General features: G+C 39.3%; 1 long non-coding RNA gene across 1 annotated transcript; it reads right to left on the reverse strand.

Moving 5' to 3' along the window:
• Nucleotides 1-845: 845 nt before the first annotated feature.
• LOC111946878 lies at nucleotides 846-16,275 on the reverse strand. Its single transcript, XR_002872693.1, has 3 exons — nucleotides 15,901-16,275; nucleotides 3,761-3,848; nucleotides 846-3,045 (listed from the first exon to the last, which is right to left on the reverse strand). It is a non-coding gene; the product is annotated as an uncharacterized LOC111946878 (long non-coding RNA).
• Between the last annotated feature and the right edge of the window lie 5,985 nt (nucleotides 16,276-22,260).

Consider the following 22,260-nt stretch of genomic DNA (forward strand, 5'->3'; position numbering starts at 1 on the left):
TAAAGAAGAGAGAAAAGTGAGAAAACATGAAATTCTGTCTGTGTAAAGTGTGTTGAGTGTGCAGTCTTGGGTTTTCCAGCTGTAAAACATCTAAAATAATTTAAAAAAAAATAAGTTGAGTACTCACTGGATTTCACCTATCGCAGGTTATTTTTTAAAATGTTACTCCCAGGAAAACAAGGGAACACTATTGGTATATGCCTATTTACATTAATGTTACCAGAGAAGAGATGTTTTGTACTAAATATAGCTCCAAGCACTTTATATCTCAAATTCCAGATGCAGATGTTTAACTGCAAAATGTACCAAGGTCTCAAATTAATTTGTCTCAAATTAAATTTTAATTCACTAAAACAATCCTAAATTTAAATATGTCAAGCAATCTATCTATCTATCTATCTATCTATCTATCTATCTATCTATCTATCTATCTATCTATCTATCTATCTATCTATCTATCTATCTATCTATCTATCTATCTATCTATCTATCTATCTATCTGTCTGTCTGTCTGTCTGTCTGTCTGTCTGTCTGTCTGTCTGTCTGTCTGTCTGTCTGTCTGTCTGTCTGTCTGTCTGTCTGTCTGTCTATCTGTCTGTCTGTCTGTCTGTCTGTCTGTCTGTCTGTCTGTCTGTCCAATCTGTGTTTGTGTGTGTGTGTGTGTGTGTAGATGTGTCTTTGTGAGACAGAGTTTAGTGTTTACTGTCAGGTCAATAACACTGTTTTACATCCACATTAAGGAAGGCTTTATTTGTCTGTGTGAGGGAACATCCTCTCGTCTATTCCAGGGGTCATGCTAGGTTGACTTCACCATTGGTAGCCATTACTCTTTATATCTGTTAGTCTTCCAGGTCAAAATATCCTTCAATTTTAAATGAAATTGGGAATGTCAGGGGGCAAGGATCAACTCGTGTTCTGGCCCTTTCCACAGTAATAATCTGTCGTAGTGTTGTGTGTTGAGCTTGTGTCATGAACCCTGTGACCACCATCTTTGTGCCAACATCCCCACAACACAGCATGCATATTGATTGCAAATCGGGAGTGAGAAGACGTGTGTGTAATGTATGCATGCATGCTCATGCAAGTTCACCTTTTTCAAGCGAGTAGCAAGGGAATCGTCTTACTCTCTGGCTGATTAGAAAGCTCATGCATAGGAAATCACGACAGAGACACTGCTCCCCATCTGCTTGCTGTGCAGGTGAAAACAATTTACACATCACCAGGCTAATGGATACATTCATAGGGAGCACTGAGAGAGGCAAAGAGTGATTGAGCAGGATAGGGAGAGAATAACAGAAAGCAAAAAAAGAGTCAGGTTTGTAATGGGCACAGGCCAAGGCAGTTCACTACCCCTGCTCATGTGGCCAAGTCAGATAGCACCCTATCAGATAACAGATAATCACCTGGGTCAGGGAATAATGAAAGCGGTCACGGCCCACCAGAGCAGGCTTTTGCCCGTGCTAAAGACACTTGTAAACAATTCGACTGGGTGAAACATGGCAATAATATGTTGATTCAGCAGGTAATGAGGTCTTCCCTGAATCAATACCCTCCGCTAACCCCCTTTTCTCAGGTGTGCGAATGAAGAGCATTGAGCCAGGTTGGTGATCGTGCACCTATGACGATGACCTTTCCGTGGCAGTAAGGACACGACGCAGTTTGAAGAGGACTATTCTCGCATTGCACAAGGCGTTGAGTGTCAGAACTTTCATTCGCAGCAAGCAAATGAACAGGCAAGCGCTGCATGCTAATGAGCGGCAGGCTATTTTCCACCTTTTTTATCTGCACATTATGCTCTTGACTTTGGAGAAGGTGGGAATTAGGTTGGACCTCAGTGTCAGGCTGCCTGATGGCTCCGCTCAGGAAAAACTGGTAATTGAAGCCAATGGCTGCCGCGGAGGAGGTCTGAATTTGGAAATAAACAGTTTCAAGCACTGCACGTCATTTCTAGAGAGATGACAGGGGGAATGGAAATGAGCTGTCTGGATCTAATGTGCTTTCACAGCAGGGAAAAAGGGGACCATCTTTCAGATAACAATTCCACTCATTAGGACTTCAGTGGCACTGTAATGACAAGAGACAAAGTTGCAGAATTCAGGGAGGACAATTAGGAGATGCTGGCACATAGTCAAACCATATAAACAAGGACACATTCTGCATAGAATCTGGCTTCACACAATGAGTACATTAAATCGCTTTGTAGGGGAGTAAAAAAGAAAAGAACATTTTAGGATCCTGCTGAGTAATTATTGTTTATGCATTAATGTCTTCATAATTGCTTGTTTATTAATAAAAGAAAAACTTAATTTCCCTCTTGTTGTTAAAATAGCTTCCTCATATCTGAGTTTGTGCTTATAAAGGAACTTGCATGTTTTCCATGCATTTTCAATTGATATCAGCATTCAATTCCTCTTCTTTTAGTTTTTTAAACCATTGAATTTTTGGACCTTTTTTTGTTTTTCTTGTCTAAAAAAGCTACAGTATCCTTTAAATTTAAATGTAAATTTTTTTTCGATTATCGATAATCTGTCTGCGCTTGTATTTTCAGTTTAAAACGTTGCAGTAGAGATGTTGGGGACAAATTTAAGAAATTGACACATTCCTTGTATGAATCTTTACTTTTTCCTATTTTATTCCCATCTTGTTTTGGCCTTTTTCTCTAACTTGAACAAACTGAACCATATCTGGCTTATATCATGTTCCAAGGAGAAGCAATTCTAGTGATTCGTGTTTACATACTACTTTTTTCTAGTTTTGGAGTCACTACCTTCTTTTATCTCAATTTCCTTAGGGTTACCAATAACAATAACAAATTATTCCCTTTTTGTGCAGCATCCCTGCACTCAAAACCCTTCATACTGTCTTTTCCTTGCCCAAACAAAAGTTCAGAAACCCCCAAAAGGGTCATATTTGAAGCAGGACTCCAGAAGTGGAACGTAAACTTTCAGAGCAATTGTCTGGAGGATCCCTCTCCTTGGACTGAATTTGTTTATATTCTTATGGATGACTGTAGCTGGTTATCTCTGATGCCTTTTAATGCGCCATCTGTAAAAAAAAAAAAGAAAAAGTAAAAGACAAAGTCCTATGGACATGGCACGCAACCTTAATGCAGCTGGTGAGACTACAGGGGTTTCTTATGCTCTGATAGCGTACATGCTCATGAATAAAACAAAGGGTTTAGGGGGCTTCCTGTTCAGCTAATTCACAATGCAGGGCTTCCAATCGGTTTTTATGGTACTTGGGCAAAATAGTTTTTCTGTCTCCGCTTCTGGGCTGTGTGCAGCGCAGGGAGTGGATTCTCAGGGGCTCAAACAGGGAGAGTACCATAATCAGTTATTGTGCACTGGTGAAGTTAACACAAGCTGAGACACATACTGTATTGTAAATTTTTCATTTTATGCAAACAAACAGAGCAGTAGAGTTTCTAAAATGCTCGTAGTACATAGGAAACTTTGGGAATGTTTTTTTATTGAGTTGTGTGACTAAAATTCCAATAACTGAAGGATCACAGAAGCTCATCTCTTAAGACCAGACCTTTTGCTAAAGGTAAGTCTCTACCCTGTCTTTGCAATTAGCAATGACAAGCATGGCGTCCTTCCATGTGAGACCTGTTTGCAGACTCATTACCAGGCCCCGCTGGTTTCTGCTGCAGTGAGAGGAAGTTAAACAAAGCGCCACTCACACTGAGCCTTTCTGCGGTGACAACAGGCTCCAAACCCATCTCCAAATGCTGGGAAGTGAAGGGTCTGTGAAAACAAACCTCTGTGACACCCTTCCCTCTTTCTTCTGCTCCAACACACTCTGTCAACGTGCGAATCGATCACTTGTACCACGAGCAGCTGTTATAACTGAGAAAACAAATCAAGAGAAACCAAGGGGATATAAAGCCTGGAACCTCTCTATCCTGAAAAAAAAAAATTTCATTTTCATGTGAAAGTTGGTTGCTCTTTACTTCTGTGCTGCAGTCAGCAACAAACTCCCTGATGTTACATGAAATGGTGTAAATAAATAAGGAGCCGCCAGAGCTTTTGGTCAGATGTATATGTATTGGTTTACTGTATGTAAAGCATACACACACAGTACACACACACACCAGAGGTAAAGGGGACCTAATTAAATACAGACAGTGACTGTGTGGACTGGCGTACAGTTTAGCTCGGCCTCAAGCTGCCACAGCAACAGTTCATCTCGGCCAATTAGATGTTACATCAAAGCCAAAGCGACCATGAAGCAATGGGTTCACAAACGACATTGTTGTGTGTGTGGTCACCAATCAGCAATGCCCCCCGCTGGGATGTACCGTCGTTGAAGCTGCAGAGAGAGTCACCTGACGACAGCTAGTGGAGCAGAGGCCTCCCCGCCCGCTGTGTGATCTTCTCCTAATGTGCATGTTGCTGAGCCACAGGCCTCAGAGATGAAATCAATGTGATGTTTAAAAAAAAAAAAAAAAATCATCTGATCCTGAAGCAAGTTTTCCATCCACTGGTCCTCTTTCTGTCAGAGTACGTGTGCGTTTGATCTTCACAGTGTGATGTAACCAAACTAATGATAAAAGTACCTACTTCTGCTCAAATTATTGACAATTCAAAGCACCTTTTCTCCGCCTTTGTTTGGTTCGACCATGAGCCAGATATGCAGTAATTATTTCCTTGACCAAAAGCTAAACTTGGACACTGTCTGATGCCTAAATTTAAATGTAGATAAAAATTGATTTGGAAAATTATTTTTCTAATTTTTTCTTATTCTTTTAAAGACCTTTATCTTGATGGTGAGTCCTGTATCTTGTAGAAATTGGTGGTCCCATAAAATATTGGATTCTTTAAAATATAAGACAGTGCAGTCAGAAAAAGCTCCAGTTAGTTCATTCAAATGAGCATGAAATAAAATAAATATATCTTGTAATTAAATTTACTGGAGCTATTCTGACCCACTTATAAAATATGTGTGAGGTTACTTATTGCTAGTATTGGAAATGCGTGCTGGAAATAAACATCCAACCTCGCCGTCACGAAGTCATTTATTAAGTAAGAATATAGTTTTTGATAATTCTGATATTTTTTACCTTTGGGTGAAACATAATTACTGGTTATGTAACATTAAGGCCCATCGTGTTGATTATTGTTCAGTGTTTGAAAGGGTGCAGTTCTCCGTGAATTAATAGATGATTAATGCACAGCAGATATACTTCATTCGAAATTCCTTTATTAACAGTCAGTGCAGTGGGTGCCATGGTTAAAAGCTCTTGTACCTCGCATAAGCCTCAGATGTAACTACACTCTTAATTGCTTGCCATGGATTTCTTTGAAAGGCTATATTTAATTAAATGCCTGCTATTTCTGGACTAATGGAACTTATACCATATGTAAAAGATCTGATGAGAATTCCCCTCGAGCAAATATTATGCCAAAACTTTTGTTTTTCTGACATGGAAAATTGGGATAAATGTGACTTTTTTGTATTCAAACTTGGTAAGCACATTTATATTTCTATTAATTTTTAGCAAAGTTTCACATATTTTAAAACTGTTAATCTGATGCACTATATGGGAGAGTGTACTAAGACCAATAGGCATTTATCAGTGCTTCCAGGAGAGCATAGGGCCACCTAGTGTTAGCATTTAAAACACAGGAAACTCAGGTTTTAGATTACTTGAAGTAAGGGCTGGAAACACTCATAATGTGTGTAAACATTGGTTCAACTACCTTTAAAAACTTTTTGGAAAATTAAAATAATATTATACTTCACAACATAGTTTGTTCTTCATTTTAAACAAATATGACTTCAAGACCTGATTGTTTTTGTGTCATCTCTGCTCGTCTAAAAAGTTGAAGAAAAAAAAAGGGGAAAAACAAAACAAAACACTTCTTTAAAGATCCTTGTGTTATTATGTCAAGTTGCCCCCCCCCCCCCCCACCTCATGGAATATGTTTTTTTAAATCTTGGGTAAGGGTGCCCCCATCTGGCCAAAGGCTTACTGAAATGTTCACTTCTTCCATGAAACACATCTCCTTTTCCACTGGTTAATCATGCTCTCATGCAGTAATCTCAACTGCAAAGGATAATTGTCAGATGTTATTGATTTGACAGATTTTTAGTAATTTTTGTTACATTTATTTCCTTTAATTCAAAAGAATACTATACACATATTTTTCTCATTTCTTTCTTTTTTTTTGTATCTTTTCCCCCGTTTGACACACACACACACACACACATACAACTTCAGGTCCTATGCAAAAATGCTGCTTCAGGGGTTGATTGAAATAACTGCGGCCGCGCGCTGCCATGTAATTTGCCGTCTTGCCGGAGGAGCCCATTTTCTGTCTGTGTGGTCACTGGGCACAGGCTGCTGTTCATCAGTATGGAAGTCTACGAGGTGGGGAGAAATTGAAATGATGGACACTGAGCGGCGAGAATCAGCAGCTCGATAAGCCCCCCCCTAATTGCTTAGCAACGGTGTTCCAGGGTCGCTCATTTGAGATCAAGAGTTTAGTGGACTGAAGACACCGCTTTGGAGAAATAGAGCTTGTGCCATTCGATAAGACAGGGAGAAATGGGCTCTATCTTCTACTTCCTCTCTGCCCTTCTCTTCTATCCGTCCACCTCTCCCGTCTCTCACTCCTCATTCTCCCACAGTCTCTCTCCCACCTACTAGCATCCCCCCTACCCACCCACCCCACACACCTTCTCCTACCAGGATGATTATGTTACCTTTCAACTGCATGATGTATTCAGTTCCCCAGATTATTTTCTGTCATCTCAGTTAATTGAATTCTGTCCATCATATATTGATGTTTTCACATTTGCATAAAGGTTAGAGTGGTGAAGAGTGTCAAACTTCAATTTAGACAATGTCACTCAAACAAATATACCGGCCTCTTTCTCCGACCCCCCCCCCATATTTTGGCTCTCTGTAGGTGGCTATTTCAAGATTCACTGTGAATTTAGATAGATCTGTATTTGATGTATATGTGTCAACTGTCATATATGTGTAAATATGAATAAGAAAATGATTCCCTGGTGTGTTGCTTGACCGGTCTTAATTGGGTGTTGGCACATATTTGATGTCCATGTCCACATGGTGGCCCCATCCATGAAGGTATATAAGCATCGCTGGTGGCAGAAGCTTCATGTAAGCACTTCCTCATACCTTCCTACTCATTGTGAAGTGTCTCTAACGTCCAGCTTCCAAATGTCGCTTAAAGATGTGGGGGGACCTTGGTGGGAGGAGTAAGAGAAAGATCTAGAGGAGCGTGATGCTCAATGTATCCTGAGACGTAAACAGATGCATATGTGAAAACATAGACATGTTGACACACTCTTCCCTTGAGATGTCCAGCAGTCTGTTAAATGGGTACAACTGTTCAAGCGGAGCATAATAGCGAGTCACACAAGAAGATGTTGCTAAAAAAGGAAGGAGACTTCCCTCGCAGACAGTTCACATTTAATGTTAAGTGTCCAGGAATATCCAATTATGTTGTGTCGACGATTGATTTGTGTGTTTCAAACATCAATTTTCATATTAGCCCTTAAAAAAAACATCTATTAGGTTTTAAAAAATCACATTGGCATGTGACGACAGTGTGAAGCCGGAGCTAAAAGAAAAAAAAGTCTGTGTCAGTTAGTCGATAAATGGGAGCGTGGAAGACGACGGACAGATTAGAGTGCTTATCTCTTTTCATCAGCTCTGAATGCCGGCTGAATTGAAGGTCAATATCTGAGGATTCTCCATGCCGAGCAGGTGTCTAGAGAGTATGGATTGGTTAGTGCTTGCGGCGCCTCTTCCCGTCTTTGTGGACAGGCCAGGGCCAATTTCAAATGTGTCATAGCTGCATTTGAGCCAACAGTAACCTGGACAAAACCACTATACATTATACTGCTTTCCTCTTTAGCACTGCTTCCCCCTTCGCTCTCCTCTTTATTCTCCCTTATCATCTCGCCATCTCTGAGTTCTCGCCGGTGGTCTAGATATGTCAGACCTTGGGCTTTGTCATGCCTCATGACACAAGGTGCGAGTTATCAGTGGAAGAAATGTCTGCTGAAAGACAAGCAGAGGTCTGTTAGTATTTATGATAACATGAAAGACAAATTTGTGCTGATGTTTACTAGAGGATGTACAATCTGTTTTCCGCAACAGATGTGGTAAAAGGCTCGGCAGTGGGGAAAACGTCTTTTTTTGATTGTAAATTAGAAAGCACAAAAATAGAGAAGGGGAAAGTGAAAGCATGCCTCGTTTCAATAAGCCATCTGTTTACAGCCATTTTCAAGGTTGTTCATTATTGATTACATCTCTATTTCTCCTTCCACGGTTGCAGTTAAAAAAACACTGCAGATAAAGAAGTATTTAAAACTTCCTCAGACGGTGCTCAATTCTATCTATCTTCTTTTCTCTCCCCTGGTTTGCAATGAATGCAAAAGATTTCCCATGGAAATAAATGGTGAAAAGCTTACAGGCTGCAAAGGGGGCAGATGGCGCTCCGCTGTTTTGTATTTATGTTTAGCACTCTGTTCAAACTCTACAAAAGCGGTAGATAAATATTGGCCTTCATGTGTTGCCATACAGGATCGTATGCAGAATCTATGTACGTTGATGACGAGGCCAGGGAGGTGGTGCTTGTCTGTTAAAAGGTCTTGTCCGGCGTGTCAGAGGGCCCTTTTGGCTACTCTTTTCTCAGACAAAGCTTTGGTGAAGGAGCTCACTCCAGCAGGACATGGCTGCTGGGGGGGAGAAAGCAGCAGCAGCACTCCAGACCTACTCGCCTGCAGGAGCAGGCTATCTCAGCCACCTAGTCTGCTCCCCGGGCTGTCCATTACCATCCACTCCCGTTACCACTAACTACAGGGAAAGCTATATCTGACCTTATCTTAGCATGTGTGCAGCTGTCTATCAGTTTGCACTGACAGAGACAGAAAAAAAACTTCTCTCAGAGAGCATAGGGAAATCTTAAAATCAGCAGCACTTGCAAAAGTGCACTGCCGAGCTAGTGCAGAAAATGGATATAACAGGGTGAGAAAATAGCTTTACGTAGTCAGCGGTCTCACAGAGTAAGTGTCCAGACTGAAGATGATGGGTGAAATTGTAGAAATGATTTTATGTTTGCAAAATGAATTGAGCCGCAAAAAAAAAAATCATATAGTTTTGGAGCATAAAGAGAGAGCTCCTGCAGAGTATTACAGAGAAATGAATGGCTGGCTTTATTTGTGTATGCATCTGTAACGTTATTGTGGCCATTTTTATTCATGCGGGCAAAGTTGTGTGTTCACCCTTGGCTTTTATTTACATGGTAGTCTTTCGTCAGCTCAACGGGAGAGCCTAGCGCGCTGTAGATAGGTCCTTTCAGAGACCCACAAAGGCCGCTTCAGCAGCTTTTTGTTGCCGTAACTACCTCTTTCTTCCTCACATTCCAAATATCTTTGGTTCAGACCTGGTGGCCTTGATGAACAAGGTTCTATGGAATCAATCAACTGCTTCTCTCGGAAGATCTTAAAATGGTTTAATGTTGGCCTTGCCACATTGTCCTTTTAAGATATAAACCTCATCCAACTTACGCCTGAGATCCAAGTTTCTTTTCTGCGGGGTCTTTTTGTGTGGAGTGGATTTCAGAGAGGCCGCAGCATGAGGAAAAAAAAAACACAAGCAAAGAGAGACAAGCAAGGCTGAGGTGTATTGTCCCCACTAATAATGAATAATAGCATACCTCAAGTATTTTTTGTGATTTCTTCATTAGACGCAGTCAAAGAAACATCTTTAAATCATTCTATTTTATTTTATTTCACATTTAACTTTTCACACAAGATACATTACTTCTTGTATTACAAAAAATTCTATCATTTTTTTGCACTGATTTGAACACAATTCACTGTGGAATTTTCACTGTGGCTTTAATATAGGGTAGGATTACTGTCAATACATTTATATATGTGTATATATAGCCTTGCAGCATTGAGATCATAAACAAGAGAAAGGGTGATTTAAGGGTGTATTCAGATTGGACTTATTTGGTACACTTAAAATTAACCAGAGTTTGTTTCCCCCGATAAACCGGAACAAAGATTTAGTTTGAAAACATCTAAGCGGACCCATCTTTGGAGGTGGTCTCGGTACATTTTCAATTGGCTCGAGCTTCGGTTTGCTCTGTGATTCATCAGTCTAAATACAATCCCTCCTCGGAGCGGAACAACTGAGCCAAAACAACCACTGTAGCCAGTCATCACGTGATGTAAACAAAGTAGGAAAGAGGCAAAGGGTGAGCCGCGGACAAATGTAAAGCAAAGATTGTCGTGCTATCCAACAGCAGAAAGAGTCCAACTCCTTGCTTGTTAGAACATCTATTATAACACAGCTAAAAATGCTTCTTACATACTTTTCTGTGTCTGATTACACTGCATGCGCCCAGCGCTGCTGTGATGCCATCCTAAAAGCTACCTTGTAGTTACTTAAAAGAATTGTCTTAAAAACAATGCCATCAAAGCAACTTTTAAAGGGATACACATTGCTTTCACTTTTTTCCTGACAATTATTATGTCATAAGCCCTTATCAGCGTACATTCTTAGTCATCTTCTTCCCAGTAACCACCTTGCAGAATGCCAAAACAAAAAACAAAGCGACTAAAAGTGTTGCGCCTGACGTTGATACAGGTGTTAAAAATTGGTCAGCGAAATATAAAGTTTGAATAAGTAACCTATCCTGAAAAGGATTGCAAGGCGCAGGACTTCCATAATTTCTGCCAGTAGTTACCTTGCACTTGTAATTCCTGGCCAATGACTGAAGAGATCTTTAGTTGTGTGGCTTTGTTTACAAGCTTTTGTTCGGAACAAAAAAGTCAGCTGAATACAGATCAAACGCAAGGTACAGGGACTCGGTCTGGACCAAATAATTTTCCCAGTCTGAATACATCCTAAATAACGAATAATGCCCGACAAAGTGTACATTATCAGAAATTAGCAGACGTTGCAGAAGCCTGAACGTGGAAGACAGTTGCTTCTATATCACTGCACAGCGCAGTGATATAGAACGTTTGGGCTATGTAACCGGAACTTCTTTTTTAGGATTGGAATATCACTTTTTAATCCAAACCCGGCAGCCAATCAGAATCAAATATTCACCCAGACCATGGTATAATGGTCTCGGTGTCTGGTAGAATGAACAATACCATCTTTAGGGCTGTGTAGATAAAATTAAAATTAAAATAATATTGCCATGTGTTAGCAAGAATTTTCATAAAAAGAAAAAAGTTAGCTATTTTGATCATAGTGATATGACTTTCTTTGTTAATCGGCACCACTGTAGGCTGCCAACTACCTTAGCCCTTAGTTAGCTTACCTATTTTGTTTCATTATAGATAGATAGATAGATAGATAGATAGATAGATAGATAGATAGATAGATAGATAGATAGATAGATAGATAGATAGATAGATAGATAGATAGATAGATAGATAGATAGATAGATAGATAGATAGATAGATAGATAGATAGATAGATAGATAGATAGATAGATAGATAGATAGATAGATAGATAGATAGATAGATAGATAGATAGATAGATAGATAGATAGATAGATAGATAGATAGATAGATAGATAGATAGATAGATAGATAGATAGATAGATAGATAGATAGATAGATAGATAGATAGATAGATAGATAGATAGATAGATAGATGACTTTATTAATCCCACAATGGGGAAATTTCATTTATCTGTGGCAGCAACACGACATTCAGAAATAATCTATATAATATAACATCAATAAAGGACATCACAAATTACATTTATATTAGATAATTAAAAATATTACTAAAATTATTATGAAAAACTATTATCAAAAATGAGATTCTTATTAAATAAAGAAATAAATATAAAATAAAGCTGCAAAAGTGTAAAAAAACATGCGGTCTGCAAAATATGTAAACTTTAAAAAAACATTACAAATGTTTTCAAAATACAGAAATAACTAATGAAGTTCACACCAAGAACAAAAACAAACAACTGTTCAGGAACAAAAAACAATTTGAAATTGAAAAACAACAACTACAACAAAAGTAAATGAATCAATGACTTTTACAGTTATTATACTTTTATTATCAACCTTTTTCGTAAAACATAGACTTTTTTTCACCCAATAAGTGTATTGGCATGTCTACTACTCCTCTTTGGACTATTTTCCGCCACTTCTGGGTCTGAAACGGTCTGCGTGTGCATTGTTTAAACGATCAGATGTTGTTGCTTGGCAACAAAAAAACACTATTGGAAAAGTGTTAAAGAATGCTTTTTTTTATTATCTGTTATTTATTTTATTAGAGTTATGGTAACACATTGTTTTTCTCACTGTGGCATCAATAAAGTTCGATTCTATTTTATTCTAGTTTAATTCTGTTCAATTCAGTTTTAATTGCATAGCCCAATATTAAACATAGTTGGATCAATGGGCTTCATAACAGTAATTATATAAGAACATGAAATCAGTCATGAAGTAAAAAAGGTAATTGCTAAACTTAACTAAACAGACTATGCTAAACTGGGTATCCCTGCCCTTAGACCGTCCTTCTTGGTAAGGAAAAACTCCTAAAAATTAAACGGATTCCAGGAAAAAAAAGAAGAAACTTCAGGAATGTCCCCCAGGACAGACAGGAAATGTACCAGGACTCTTAGAGAATAATTAGCTTATCTAACTCTACAACTACATGGCTGAAAAGTAGGACAGTAGCAGATGGGTTTCATCCAGATGAAACTAGGTGAAGACTGGGGACGCAAGACGAGCCAGAGGCGAGGTCCACGGCCAAGTGTAGGAGCACAGACCAGTCAAATGGAATCTGGGAGTGGGAGAGGGACAACACACTAATCGCATTGCACCAAACAGGGCCATGGACAATTGAATGATAAATAAAAGATCAAGAATAGAGGAGAGGAGAAGAGGAGTAGTAAATGAGAACAGAAGACAGAACCCCAGTGCACCATACTTCCTGAGCTTATAACTTCTAGCAGCCCACATGCGCACTTTGCTACATCGATGTTTTGCGGCTTTATATAAATGCCCCAGTAACAACTGGGGTAATGTTGTATTCAAGAAAAGGAAAAGTCATATTCAAAACAAAAATTCACAACAAACTTAATGTTGCAGTCATATTTTTTTGCAAAGTTGTGCAAAACTTTGTCTATGAGCATTCTTTCACAAACTTGTTTTGTTTTATACTTTTAGGTGTAGAAAAGCTAACTTTAAAAGACAAGCAAATAAATTTTTTGTTTAGCTCAAATCTGCTGCTGTGAAAGAGACAGTTATTCATAGTGGACATATGTGCAAAGCCTCATCAGTGTCTACAGCCTCTCCTAGCTTTAGTAAAAACCCAACATCTGCCTTCAGTTTTTATAGCCCACAACATATGTCCTTTCGTTGGTGACAAAGCTGGCTGAGGCTCTCATGCTGTTCCTGTCCCCTCGCCAAACATACATCTTTAGATACCTGTCAGCCTTTATTATTCCATCCTCTGTTGCTGCAGATAAGGGAAGTTAAAGTTTAATGAAATGCAGGCTGGCTACAGAGGCCCTGCTTTTATAATTTGTCACAGGCTGTGTGCTGGGAGACCACTCCTATGTAAACATGGGGGTAGTGGTCACGGCCATTACTTCTAAGTGGCAGAAATGTCAGTCCACACCAGCCATTTTCCTGTTCTCCCGTGAACCAAGTTGGAGATATCAAAAGCTGAAAAACACAAACTGTAATAAAGCCTGCGGCAATGCTTTCCCACCAAATGACATACAGGAGCCATATCCAAATGCAGTCATTTCCAGTCTGTGTTTTCCCATAAATTTCATATCCAGCATGTTTCTCAGGTAGTCTTTTATTGTATCCTCTGGAACAACCAATGCCATTGTAGTTGAAGTGATGACAGTCCTGCAACTATCTAACTGCTAGCAGTCTAATACACTAGTGGCTCCCTACCCTTCTAGAGGAGGGTGTAGGTAAAGATCATAGGGGTGGTGCAGTGTTTTTACTGTACACATGTTCTCTAAATTAGATTTGCTCGACTGCAAAATCACAAAACACATTTACCAGAGTATCAAATGTCTTTGGGAGGTCGAAGCACATCACCTCATGCTGTTATTTGCTAAATTCGTTTGCGTGGCTTATATTCTGTAAAATTTACCAAAATAAAACAATAATTGAGAGTGCATCTGCAGCTCTGTGCAAGCCATCAAGTGATGCATTTACGATTAAAGCCACATACCTTTCCGACACATTTCATGAGGCTAGCAAGCTGATGCTGCATCCTGAATGCAACACTAATCTAACATCACACAGTGCAAAAACAACCCATGGAATAATGTCAGGACGGAAACCTGCAGCAATTCCGCAAGCACAGCAACTGGGTATCCATAGATTGGATTTTGTATCACTTTTCATTGCAGTTTTCCTTGTTTGTGAGGAAATTAAAAGTTGCATGTTAAAAAAAAGTCAGGAGGCTTGAACATTTAATATCTAGCTTTGAGAAAATGGAACTTTAAAAATCTGCTTATCCACCTTTAAATTGGTGTGATCAACTTAAAAAAAAATCAACATAAGGATTTGACTTTCCAAATAGCACCTTGGTGGAGATCATTTAAATCAGCATTTTCACAACTTGTTTAGAGAATTCCTTTTTGTAATACATCACTATAGGCAAGGGTGTACTACGGTACTTACACAGTGTACTTTTATATAAACCTTAACCTTACATTCATCCAGTATTAGGGGTCACATGGATCTTGTGCATTTGCATTTACCAAAATTGAGGATTTTGGTAAATTCGCTTGGATTCTTTAATTGCTGGGTCATTTTTAGATACTGCCATGTCAAAGAAACAAAAATAGCAGAAAGGAAGTGTTACAATCATTACTCTTGTATTTTTTTTAAAAATCCTGAGAGCAGAGGAGAACAGGAGTCCCTTTTGACTGGAAAACGCTCATTCTACCACTTCATGTTTGAGCTCCATTTTAGCCTGAACTGCAGTCTAACTGAGAGCCGGGGTCCACACACACACACACACATGCGCACACACACACACACACACACACACAGAGCACACATGTACACCCACTTCAGCAGCAGTTGATGTCTTAATACAGACAGGATCTAATTTAGCTGATCCTCTGACATTTATCCTTTCGGTAAACTCTGGCCCTCCACTCTCAGTCCCAGTGGCACCCATGCCAACAAAACGATGCTGGGATATTTAAAGGCACCAGCTTCGCACCTCAATGTGCCCTCTGGGGCGCAGAGAGTCTGCTCCCTGCTGTCTGGTGAAATTCTGCAAATATTTTATTATTTCCAAGGCCCTTTATGATCAAGCACAGGAAGTTAACAGAGAGTACAACCTTCTGGAAAAGATAGAGGTGGAGGAATTTTATTTATTACGTTCCAAATGCAACAATTTTCAGGTGTTGTAGGACCTGATCAACAGCAGAACACATGCAGCAAGGCTGTTGAAAAGACATGCGCAAATACACTCAGAGGTGGGCTGCTTGTGTGTGCACTGGCAGGGGTTATAATCAGTATCTCTGTGACAAGGAAAGTAGGTGGCAGCTGGCAGAGGGGTAGAGGGGGGACAGAGGGACAGGCGTGATAACAGATTGAGCGACTGTGATAAACTCTCCTCTAATGGTACTGCCTGCCTCCCCTCTTCCCTCCCCTCCTCCATCCCTACCTATTTAGTGGACTCTTTCACTGGCGGCGGATTAGAAACCTGGATAAGGAGAAGCAAACACTGGCAGCATCTCTGTGTAAGCAATGGAGAGGGGGAAGCAGAAGAAGATAGAGAGAATAGGGGGAGAGAGTTGAGGGAAGGAAAGGCACAAGAATGATGGCTAAAGAGAGAGGCAGGGTGAGAAGGGGGCTGGAGAGGATATTTAAGGAGTGGCACTTACCAATCGCCATCCGCCGTCTCTCCTTCTACACAACCACCAATCTCTTCATAGCCCTCTGCTTTGTTTTTGTTTTTTGACCAGGCAGTAGCAGCTTACAAAGCACGGGAGTTGCACTTTGAGACCGAAGTCGATGATGGGTTCAAGTGGCGGGTTGCAGGAGATGTCAAACACAGCCTAATTCTGTGTGGTTAACAGCTAGACATGACACATGCAGCACAGTGTAAACATGGATTAGGTTGATGTCTCAATCACAGCGTGGCAGAGTGACAGACAGGCTGCTGACAGCAGCAGCAACACCTGCTACTGGTTCACGGGAGTCCTCAGAATGTATGCAAACTGTCACTGATTCAAACAACAACAAATTATATTATGAATTGATTTAAAAATATTCCATATACTAATAGTTGGCACTTTTTGGGATTTGTCAATCAACCACTCATGATAGAAAACAAGTTTGGAAATGATCAAATCAAAGTATTTGTCAAAAACCTAAAAAATTAAAGGTCTTGCAATGGAGACTTCAAGGAAGCCTGGCAGTTTTAGCCTGATAGCATTTGAAAATGCTAATTTTAATAGCTGCAAGCTAAATGCTAAAGGTTCTTGTGACACAAATTGAAGAACTTCTATACATAAAAGGATTATGTCATAAAACTAGTCCCTTCCTCCCAACTAAAATAAATAGCTTAACAGAAGAATCAGTTAGTTGAATTTATTTATTAATATCACATATTGTAAGTGAAAATTAATTCAAACCAAACTGAAACTGTGTATGAAAGGTCAAATAAAAATATATTGTATGTATAGTTTAGAATAAGAACAGACCATGGTAAAACAGAATTCTGTCTCGAAAAAGATCTCTTGCTTTTAAAGTTTAATTGCTTGTGTACGAGCATAGATTTATTTTACTGGAGCTGTGGTTCTCAAATGTATGTGTGCCCTTGCTGCTACTAAAAATGTAAATGTTAAAAAAACATAGTAAAGACAACACCCAAAAATAATAGGAATAAACTGACTCAGAAATATGTTCATAACCAATTAATATTTAGAAATTATGCACAATAATATCTGTTCTGTTTTTTCTACTGACCTTCACCATGGTTTCTTTAAATGAAATTCTTTAGGTGTTTGCTTCTTATACACATATATTTAATTTGATCTTCTTTTTATTGTTTCATTGTTAAATAAACATTTTGTTTTTCTGTGTACGTTGTTGATCTGCCTCTGTTGGTGATATGTGCCAATCAATCAAATTGCCTTGTGCTGGTTAGAGGGTATACGTGTAGAACAATTTATCACAAAAAACTAAAGTATAAATCAGTTAAGCAAAAAAGCATTGCATAATGTTAATTAGTAAATAAGAGAATTTTTAAAAGACAGACATTAACAAATTTGATATAAACATTTTTTAATGTACTAAATCATTAAATATTTTTTTAAAGTACTAACTTATTTTATTTACACTCAACAATATTTACATTTTTTCAGGTCAAATGGGGAAAAAAGGACTGATGATAAGCTTTTAGATTATCCATATTATTCCTTGTTTCAATATTTGTAACAGATTTTAAGGAATGTTAACATACAAAAAAAAATTTTTTTTACATTTTTTATTTTAATCTTGTTATTTTGATGTATCAACTGCCAAAATCAAACATTTTTCTTTAATATTTAAACTTATAAATGTGAAGTTGAAAAATCAGCCCAAAATATTTATTTATATACACTTCAAAAGAGCTTCTTCAAAATTAACTATAAATCTGATAAATGGGAAACAATAAAATTATAAAACATTTTCAACAGCTGCTGAAATATCAACCAAGCAGAAGTTTTTTTTTGGTCTTTTTTTTAATATGCTTTGTTATTCATTATGGCTGGGTAGCAGCAGAATCTGGCTACTGTTCAATTGTAAGAAGGCTCACAATAATGAGGGATAATGTAACCATGCAAAATAAAAAGCTAACAATTATATCCGGCTTTAGAGCCTCTATTAGTACAATTCTGCACAGACAAAAGCGAAATGGTGCACTTAGTAATTTTTCCATTTTATTATGACTACTGAGTATGTGTGATTAAAAAAGTGTAATTATATCTACTGTATTGCATTCAAGCCCAGAAAAAGAAAAATATCGGACAACCGTGTGACTGTGGAGAGAGTTTGATTAGCTGGACACAATACCATGCAGCAGTAAATTAATACATTTGTTCCATTTTCTAAATTGATCCATGAAAAGGATTTACCGTAAGAGAATAACAGTTTAAACAATCACGGTGTTACAACAGCTGCTAGGGTCAAACTATTAAACTACTGACTTTAGCTTGTGTGTCTCGTCAGGGTGCATGCATTTGAGCACCACTCCAGACAGCAGTTAAAAAGGAAAAGTACTTTTGCCATTGAAATTCTGCCACTGAGTCAAAGAAGAAAGAACAAAAATTGTTTCACACTGGTTTTGATTATCCTGCGTAGTCTGGTCGACAGGGTCGTATTTCTCCACATGCAAGAAAACGTCACTCTTGTGAGGGCTAGTGAGTAGCTTCTCTCAGCTCATGCTCCTGTGTCAAGTGCTGCAAACAATATGCACTCACAGCAAGCACCGCTCGACTCAGAAGACGATGAGCTCCCACGATTATACCTTCACCACAACTGTTTGTGATTGACAAAGGCCCACGTAACCCACCACTAACGCTACCTCTCGGTCTGGTATCTCTGTGTGTCTCAGTGCAAGAGCAAACAAACAAGCAGTAAATAACTGTCTGCTTCGGCCTCTCAGACCGTCAATCAGATGGACAACTGAATACAAGGAGCTCAGAGCTGAACTAATCCAGTAAATACAACAATAGGCCCAGAAACAGACATATTCAGTCTCAAACCTCGAGATGAAATTTGGGAACAGTAAAATCTACTGACTCCAGAGTAGGCGTGAAGTGTGAAATCCTCCCCATCCTCTGGGAAACAGCTGAGCCTGCAACTGAGACGTGCTTCTATTTGTTGCTGGTCATAATTTATTAAAACAATGAATAGTTATTACCTCATTAACAGTAATACTAGCCAGTATTGTGTTGAAAAGGATGTTATTTGAAACACATAATCGCTAAATAAATGCCACTGTTGCCAGGCTTTGAAATTCTGCAATGGTTGTTGTGCCATCTTTACCACTCGTTGCACCAGAGTATAACACTAAACAAAAGAGCTAAAGACTAATTATTGCAAGATCTACGCAAAGTATTGAGCTTGCTTAATATTGTCAACTCCAGCCAAATTCCCAATGTGCCTCTATTAATTAAGCTATTTAATCATCCACCACACTAATTGCATAATTAAATCACTGCCTCCTGGGTGCTACTGATGTGCAGTGGGTAATCTGGCACAAAAAATACCACTCATCAACAATGTGGGCTGCTTGATAATGGTAATAGATGGCTCAGACCACAAAAACTGGAAGAGGATACTTGCTAATACACACTATAGCCAAGAGTCTTTTCTTTATAGTGTCATACTGTCTGAAAATCCTCACAGTTGTTGACAGGTTGAAAAATAACATTTAAATATCTTCTAAATATTATAAAATCATCTATTTTTTAGTATTTTTTCTGTGCTAGTATAAACATTGGTGTCACAACTTTAGTTCTGTTTTTTCTAAGATTTTTTTCCAGTTAAAAAAATTATTTGCAAGAAACTGAAACAATGTGTTTTGCTTCCTCTTCTTAATTTTGTTATTTATTTTTGCAGGGAATGAAAGCAGGGAATTATTTTTTGAATTTCTTTTTTGCTTTTATTCCACTATCACAACATTAGAATGCAGGCCTCTAGTTCAGCACAACTCAGGTCAGTGTACACAAACACATGTACCTTGTGTGCTGCCATTGTCAGGTCCATTTATTCCAGCACAAGACTCTGCAGCTCCGGCCAACTGTTTCAACTCCTGAAGAGCCTCCAGAAGAAATTAGTATGTAATGGCCACACTCTGCAAAAGAAAGAGCTATTATGGCTTTCCACTGACTGTACTTAGCTTTCATTTATGAGCTAAATGGATGCATGTGAAGGTGAAAGTTCAGTGGCCATTCAAGTTTTTGGCTTTAACTGGCTCCAGCACTCTTGGTTTAATTCAAGCAGAAGGACAAGTATGAATAATCACTCTGGAAAAGACTCATCGCCGCAGTCAGCATGAGACTTTACCACCACCACTACCAATTCTCTCCTTAAAACGGGTGCTGAGGCTTAATGACAAAATACCATCTACATCATGCCATTTAATTTGCAATTTGCCTGCTTTTGTTGCTGCTATCTGATTTTGGTTTGTTAGCCGCGCACTGTGTTATTTTGATGCAAATTTCGCCGCAGCTCATCTCAACTGGTTCTAATTTCCTATTTGTTTATCAAGGCTGGAGAAAATAGCAAGGGAGCAATGGGTAACTGTAATCAATGTAAAGTGCAAACCTCAAAATATTCAATGATTGTAAATTTTAGAAATGCTGGTTGGCAGCAGAAAATTGAGACTCCAGGTTTCAAATGTCCATGTGGCATTAGAGACAAAAGACCACACCCGGCTGATGCCTTGTAGAATGAGCTGGAAAAAATCTGAAAAGAAATTGTCGCTGTTGGAGTGACTGCAGAGGGATAGCTGTTTTTTTTTTTCCCAACACACAGAAGTGTACTGCCAAACCTGCTAATATGAGGTCCCAAGGGTGTTAGTCACATGTAATATATGCACAGGCTAATTTATTACACCAGGACTAATTTCCATTGCTTGTGCTTGGAGTTGCCTTGCTAATTATGCAAGGTTTTTTTTCCTTTAACAGTTTTTTGCGTCCCCCGATTCATAATTGCACATCCACATTCAGGAGCAGAGTCTTTGGAAATGAGATGAGGCCACGCCATTTGGCATTCATGGCCCCCCACATCCAGGTGAGCCCACAGTCCACACAGGGCACAAGCAAGGCTCCCTTTCCCTCTGAAAAACACCCACCCTCCCAATCACAAACGCTTGGATCTTTGATGGGCTCTGCCCCCAGAACTGCTATGACCATCTCAGAGAAATCAGATAGGCTGGTGTGTAATTAGACTTGGGACTTTAATTAGGAAAAGTTAACTGTAAGATGAAAGCTGTCACATCTGTGATGCGTGCTGCTGGTTCAGTGGATGGATCCCAGGGGGGTCTGCATCAAAAAGCCCTCCCCTGCTGAGCAGGCCCACTCTAGCATGTTCTCATGTACCCAATCAGGCTCTCTGAGTGGCATCGAATGTGAGGGGACGGAAAAACAGAAGCAGAGACACAAGTTAACTGCACAGGAGAGACGAAAAAGAAGAAGGAAAAAGGAGGAGAAGGAAAAAGAGAGAAGAAAGAAAAATGTCAGCATGCTGCTTCTTTGTTTGTCTCGTTAAATAGAGTACACGGCACCGACACAAAAGGATGCGAGGAAAAACAATATCACTTAACAAGACATCACTGGCTCATCATTAGCAATTTGTTATAGGCATAATTTCCCCCTGCCCCTTGCATAATAGGTGCCCTGGGATATCGCCGATGCCTTTGTGTGCCCTCATTTGGCTATTTATTTACTTGGCTCGTGTCACAAAAGCGATCTGGCCACCTCAAGCGAGAGCCAAACTAACGTGGTTATGGCTCCACATCACAGTTCTATTAAGATGGAGCTCCTTTAATTGACTCCCCCAGTTCATTGCCAGAACTAGAGTTTCACAGATCCCACCCGACCAATAATACACTTTGTCTCACGGGACCAAATCTAGAGCCATCTGATGTTTTAGGAAACTTGCTTTGCCTGATGTCAAATGATTGCTATTTGGTTCAAAAAATTTTTTTTTTGTGCTCTGAAAGAAGGGTGATTAGCATTTGCACCGGACGGCCCACCGGTATACGAATGCAGAGGCAAACGGATAGCAGTGATAAATATGGTGACACAACTTCACTGTCGTTCGTCAAAACACGAGGACAGTAAGAGGAAGGCCGGCATTTTTCATTGTGTGTATTTCCTGCATAACCATCCCCACAGATGGTACTGCCAGGGCTTCACTGAGGAGCTCTCACACAGCTCTTGCTTCTCCTCTGCTTTCTGTGGCTCTTTGTAACAGTATAGACATTGAGCTGTCATTTACATTCACTCGACACATGTGCTGGTGATGGATAGTCAAATGGATTGATGACTTGAGTCATAGCAACAGCGTAGCTATTTGGAAAAAAGAAAGTTTTGTGGAAAAAAGTCATGATGCTGGCTTGGTTTAGCTCTGACATACTCTGTTGAGTATAATGATGTGCATAGAGTGGCTAGGCACCCCCCAGACTTCCTGTTATTTGCCCCCTTTTCCAGACCATCATTCTCTTTCAATGGCAGCATTCACATGAG

This window comes from Oryzias latipes, chromosome 22, assembly GCF_002234675.1.
Source record: "Oryzias latipes chromosome 22, ASM223467v1".
Lineage (NCBI taxonomy): Eukaryota > Metazoa > Chordata > Actinopteri > Beloniformes > Adrianichthyidae > Oryzias > Oryzias latipes.